Source organism: Lissotriton helveticus, chromosome 10 (assembly GCF_964261635.1).
Source record: "Lissotriton helveticus chromosome 10, aLisHel1.1, whole genome shotgun sequence".
Taxonomy (NCBI): Eukaryota; Metazoa; Chordata; class Amphibia; order Caudata; family Salamandridae; genus Lissotriton; species Lissotriton helveticus.
The window spans coordinates 189,329,883-189,336,360 of record NC_136071.1 but is presented as its reverse complement, the minus strand read 5'-3'; positions in this window follow the sequence as shown (position 1 = coordinate 189,336,360).

The following is a 6,478-nucleotide window of genomic DNA, read 5'->3' as shown; positions in this document are numbered from 1 at the left end:
ATAAATCAATATATCCCAAGTGGAAAACCAAATTAACTGCACACGCAGGTTCGCAGCCACCATCATCTCCATCCCAAGTGGGTACAAAAATGCAAATCTCCAATAATTTTGCATCTTCATTATTAGCATCATCTAGACAAGAAAAAGGAAAGAAAACCAGTCAGTCCTCACCGGATTGTTAAAAGCCAGATTTTAGAAAAATAGAAATTGCATGACATAAGTGATACTACGTGAATTAAAAACAGAATAGAGCTCATAATGCAAGAGGTAATAGGCCATGAATGACCTCATGCCAGCACATCTGATGATACTGGTCAAAAATGCTTCACAGATCCCTGATACACACTAAAAATGCACAGATCAAACATTAAAAACATCTCAATCTCCCAAGTACCAGGACAATTCCTCTTCCGAATTTAACCCTGCCGGAATTCTAGTATCGGGTTCTAGAATGTATCTGCACTCCAGTTGTCGCATTTTTCGTCTCCTATCACCACCCACTTCATGGGGGGGACTCTGTCAATTACAAACAATTTCAGGAGATTGCGATTGCTCTTGTGCAGTTCCTCGAAATGCCTAGCAACTGGTGAGAGTTGGTCTTTATTTTGAATAGCCCGCATGTGTTCAAGAATACGTTTCTTGGCTGGAAAGATTGTGCTTCCTACTTATTTCTTTGAACATGGGCAGACCAGGATATATACACAGTAGTCTGACAGGCAGGAAAGATGTTTGGTAATTGTCTTCTCCCTGTCTTCCACTGGGTAATAGATTTTTCACATTAGAACTAAATTTGCATGCTTTGCATGTCATGCAAGTAAAAAAGCCCTGTTTGTCCTGTTTCTTGTTTAGGATCTTGGCTGTACAAATCTCATTCTTACTCAACTTGTCTTTTAACGAATCGGCTTTGTGGTACGTCACATTTGGATTGTTGCCCAAGACATCCTCAAGAGTCGGTTCAGTCTTGAGCACTTTCCAATGTTTTCTTAGACATCTGTGCACCTGCCATGAATTCGAGTGATAAGTTGACACAAATCTTACTACTTTATCTTCTGCTTCAACTGTAGCAACCTTAGGTATTACAAGAGCAGCATGAGTGACCTTGCTCGCTTATAAATATGCTTCCTTCACTACATTAGGCTGATACCCTCTCTCGATAAAGCGTTTGGTCATACACTCGCCTTCCTCGACAAAATCCTGCTCTGAACTACAATTCCTCCGGGCCCGAAGGAATTCCCCAAAGGGTATGCTTCGAATAAGCGATTTGGGGAGACCGCTATCTGCATGAAGCAGTGTATTACCAGCCGTAGCTTTGCGGAAGAGCTTGGTCACCAGTTTGGTGTTAGACACATTGACGGTCAGATCAAGGAATTCCATGGTGCAATTACTGATTTTTCCTTCTAGGGTCAGATTCACATCATTACGATTGAGAGCCCTAATAAATTCCTCTGCTAGTTCTTGTGATCCATCCCAAATGATGAAAAGATCATCAATATATCGCAACCATGTTCTCACATGGCTGCGATAAAGGTCAAGTGTTTGTTCTACTTGTTGCTCCCAGCTTGCCATGAATAAATTGGCAAAGCTGGGAGCAAAACAAGTGCCCATCGCTGTGCCCTGGCATTGACGGTAGTAGATATCGTCAAAAATAAAAAAGTTGTTCTCTAGACAAAAGGTCATCATCTGGAGAATCATCTCCGTGTGATTCAGAAATGAGATAGATCTTTTTTTCAGAAATTGCCGACATGCCTGGATGCCATCTGCATGCTTAATAGATGTGTAGAGACTACGCACATCCAAAGTGATAAGCAAATAGCTGTTTTTCCACTGGACATCCTTAATTTTGTTAATGAAATCTCTGCTGTCCTTCAAATATGATGGAAGCCGTTCTACGAAAGGACGTAGAAAAAAATCTATATATTTCGAAGTCCTTTCAAGTAGAGAGCCCATCGAGGAGACAATAGGTCTTCCCGGGGGCCTGGAAGGATTTATATATATACAAATAAATAAATAAATGGGCAGAGGCCAGGTGGGGGATAAGTTGCTTGCTATTCCGGCCTAAGCTACACTGTCTGTGGAGCAGGATGGGTGGCTGCTGGAGATTGACTGGGCTGTGCACAGTACCAAAACCATCATGAGCCATGCCGCCAGAAGCATGACCATACAGAGCACACTGCAAGGGTTGCGCAACGCCTTTTGTGTGGACAAACAGGGCAACAGGAAAGAAATCAAAATGTTGCCACCAACTGGGCAGATCATTGTAGGCTTTCTGGTGCCGGAACAGAAGGTGCAGTATCATAAATGCCTGTTGTTTAGGTTCTGTGTGATGACAATGTGTACATCTGGGCCTAGTGCTGATTTGTTTTGGCTGCTGCAGCATATGTCATATAAGAGTGTTGCACTGAACTTTCGACACTATAGGCAGAACCACTGGAATTATGTTATTCTGTGGCTGCAGTTTTTTTGCATAATTATGGATTTGCCACATGTGTCACATAATTCATAATTTGCTGCATAATCTGCTGATTTTAACCCAAAAAAGGAGTTTCAATCTGAAATGTATTACATTACTAAAAATGTGGTGATGTGGGTTCGCATGCAGTGGAAGGCCCTCTGCAAAGGTTTAACTGGTTATCTTAAGGTTGCTTTTATCTGTTACCTCTTGTTAAACTGGTACTAATGAGGTGAAATCTTTGCCCAGACAGTATTACCATGTGTAAAAATTACAAAATAATGAAGTAATAGGATCATAAAATATGCCACATCTTCCTGTATAATTTGACTTTTCTTGACACATAATTTAGTTAATTGCTGCATAATTTGGTGCAACCCTGCCGAATAATTCCAATGGCCCTTACTATAGGCTATAACGCTTCTCACTTCCAGCCCGGGCGGAGTCTGTGTTGAGACCCTTATTGTGGCACTGGAAAGTCAGTAGCACACCATGTGCTGGCAGTTGCTGCTTTTTTTTGTGATGTGCAACGCCTCGTTGTGGTTCTCTCAGGAGCTACAGTATACAGAACTAATACATAGTAATGGACACCAGCTGCAAATGCGTTAGTCTAACCCATGGGTACTCACAAACTTTCCTCCGGGGTCAAATTTACAGTGTGGTTTGTGGCCGAGGACCGCACCGGTGGGGGCGGGGTCAGTGGGGTAGGGGTCGGGCTATAGAAAAATAGAATGTGACCATGAGGTTGAACACAGACCCCTGCAGTGGACACCTTCGTCCACTGAGCCACCAGACTCGGCATACACACATCTTTCTCTCTCTCTCTCTCTCTCTCTCTCGCTCTCTGTCTCCCTTCCTCTCTCTCTATCTCTCCCTATCTCTCTATCTCTCCCTCCCTCTCTCTCTCTCTCACCCTCCCTCTCTCTCTCTGTCTCTCTCTGTCTCACTCACTCTGTCTGTCTCCCTCTCTCTCTGTCTCCCTCTCTCTCCCTCTGTCTCCCTCCCTCTCTCGCCCTGTCTCTCTCCCTCTGTCTGTCTACCTCCCTCTGTCTCGGTCTATCTGTCTTGCTCCCTCTGTCTCCCCTCCTCTGTTGTCCTCCTCCCTCTGTCTGTCTCCCTCTGTCTGTCTCCCTCCCTCCCTCTGTCTGTCTGTCTCCCTCTGTTTGTCGCCATCTGTCTCCCTCCCTCTGTCACTCTCTCCCTCTGTCTCCCTCTATCTCCCTCTGTCTCCCTCTGTCTGTCTCCCTCTGTCCCTCTCTATCTCCCTCCCTCTGTCTACCTCCCTCTGTCTGTCTCTCTCTTCCTCCCTCTGTCTCCCTCTGACTCCCTCTGTCTCCCGCTCTCTTTCTCTCCATCTGTCTCCCTCTCTCTCTGTCTCCCTCTCTCTCTGTCTCCCTCTCTCTCTCTGTCTCCCTCACTCTCCCTCTGTCTCCCTTTCTCTCCCTCCCTCCCTCTCTCTCTCTCCCTCTGTCTCTGTCTGTCTCTGCCTCTATCTGTCTGCCCCTGTCCCTGGCTCTATCTGTCTCTGTCCCTGTCGCTATCTCTGTCTGTCTCCATCTCCTTCCCTCTGTCTCTGTATGCCTCTCTCTCTCTCCCTCCCTCTCTCTCCCACTCTCTCTCTCTCTGTCTCCCTCTGCCTCCCTCTGTCTCACTCACTCTGTCTGTCTCCCTCTCTCTCTCTGTCTCCCTCTGTCTCCCTGTCTGTCTCCGTCTGTTTCCCTCCCTCTGTCGCCCTCCTCCCTCTGTCTGTCTCCCTCTTTTTCCCTCTGTCTCCGTCCCTCTGTCTCCGTCCCTCTGTCTCTGTCCCTCTGTCTCTGTCCCTCTGTCTCCCTTCCTCTGTCTCCCTTTCTCTCTTCCTCTGTCTCCCTCTCTCTCCCTCTCTCTCTGTTTCCCTCTCTCTGTCTCCCTCCCGCTGTCTCCCTCTCTGTCTCCCTCTCTATCTCTCTCTCTCTCTCTCTCTGTCTCCCTCTGTCTGTCTCCCTCCCTCTGTCTTCCTCCCGCTATCTCCTTCTGTCTTCCTCCCTCTATCTCCCTCTGTCTATCACCCTTTGTCACCTAACCCCAGCTTCCCGGGCACACATACACAGCCACACCTGAGTACTTCCCAGGTCTTTAAAAGACCATTTACTTGTTAATGAGGCTTTGTTGTGAATCGCCCGGCCCCCATAGAGTAGAGTGTCTCGGAGTCCACGCTGCTGCTGTGGTGTTTGCTGACACTCTTTATATTTATTTTTAAGAAAACACAGGTACAATGTCTGCAAGGTCCGTGGGCCGCCAAGGAAGGCTTGCCGGACCGCTAGCGGCCCGCTGGCCGTACTATGAACCCCTGAAGTGTGGTACTCGGCGGAGTTGCCAACAAAGCAGTTACCTTATGGGTCAGTGTTATGGAGAAGACTCTACGCTCCAGTAGGTTGCACAGTAAGTAACTAGGTTCTAGACAACACACACACAGGCCAGCCTCTTCAAAAAATGTATCAGGCGAGCTCACCAGGTGCTGTGCAGTCCCAGCCTAGATGTTGCACCTGGTCACAAAAATTGATGGGAGCTGCTGTTATTCTTATATCTGCAGCTAATTTTGTCCTTGTTAACTTTCACCCTGTAATTTTATAAGCTTTAACCACTGTTGGGCTTTTATTGTGCCCAAGTTGTTCAATTTAATCCTTTGGCATTTACGGTTTGTTTGATTCTGTGTAGGACTTGCTTGTAGCTGAAAGGGTTTAAATAAACTTGGAACTCACCCAGATTTGGAAGGTCACCCTCTTTTCACTCATTTTACCCTCCTGACAAGTTGGCGCCGTAGATTTCAGTGCAGTCACTTACTTTCTTTTTACCCTCCAGAAAGTGTTCATTCTCCATTTACTTTAATTGAGTCACTTTCTTAAACGTTTGACTTCACCCTCATTTCAGAGTGCAAGGTTTAACAGCCAGGTGGGTATTACTCGACACTCGTAAGGCCTTAGACAGCCAAGGATCAGTGCTTAATGACCACCAAGATGACATTAAAAAGAACCAATGTGGATCTCCATTGTACTTTTTTTTACTCTCTTTTCCCTTTCCCATGCCGGCTGCGTGACGCACTCCACCTGTCCCTCCCACAGCCTGTAGAGCACAGCATAGTCAGCCCCCTCCCGCCTCGTCTTATATGTACTGTGGTGTGCGACAAGAAATGGTTACAAGTAAACATTTTCCTAGGGTCACAAAGTAAGGTCTGTGGTGTGCCACCTAGGACCGAATTGATGCCAGCACGGTGGCAGTTGGGGCTTTTTGTTATGCTGTATCTGAGTCACAATCCCTCTACCGCACCTTAGAGTAAGCCTTCTCTGCTTGATATCATTACCTTGGTAGAGTCAAATGTTGAAAGGAAGTAACTTAATTATTGAACTAGAATGACATAGAATTACATAATGTGATACCATAAACCTCATAATGTCAAACCATAAATTCATAAAACCTCATCATGGCTACCCTGCTTGACCAAACTGCGTGATTCTACACAATTAATTTCACTTTGCCTCCTTTTTAGGTCTCGCACCTGCGAACGGATCGCGAAGCGATCCTCGCTGCAAGACTCTATTGCAATCATTTCTGCTTACAACGAGCCAAGGGAGACAGGAGACAAGAGATGTGCACGCGCGCGTAAACGGATCAGGTCGCGCTCGCTTCCTGTCTCCCATGGCTCCTTGTAAGCAGACACACACACACACACATACAGAACCTCCCCGCCGCGCATACACACACGCACGCACACACACATAGAGAACCCCCCCGCTGCCACACATACACACAGGCACGCACACACACACATAGAGAACCTCCCCCCCGCCGCCGTGCGCACACACACACACACGCACATACATAAAGAACCCCCGGCCCCTCCCCCAATCCCCCCTCACTCACCGGGCAGCGGGTCACTCTCGGCGGCAGCAGGCTCGGCGTGCTTTTCTCTTCCTCCTCATACAGTGAGTCATGCCCTTGACTCTGTCTGCCTGCCCCCTCTTTCTTCCTAACCTTGCCATTGGCAGTACTGCC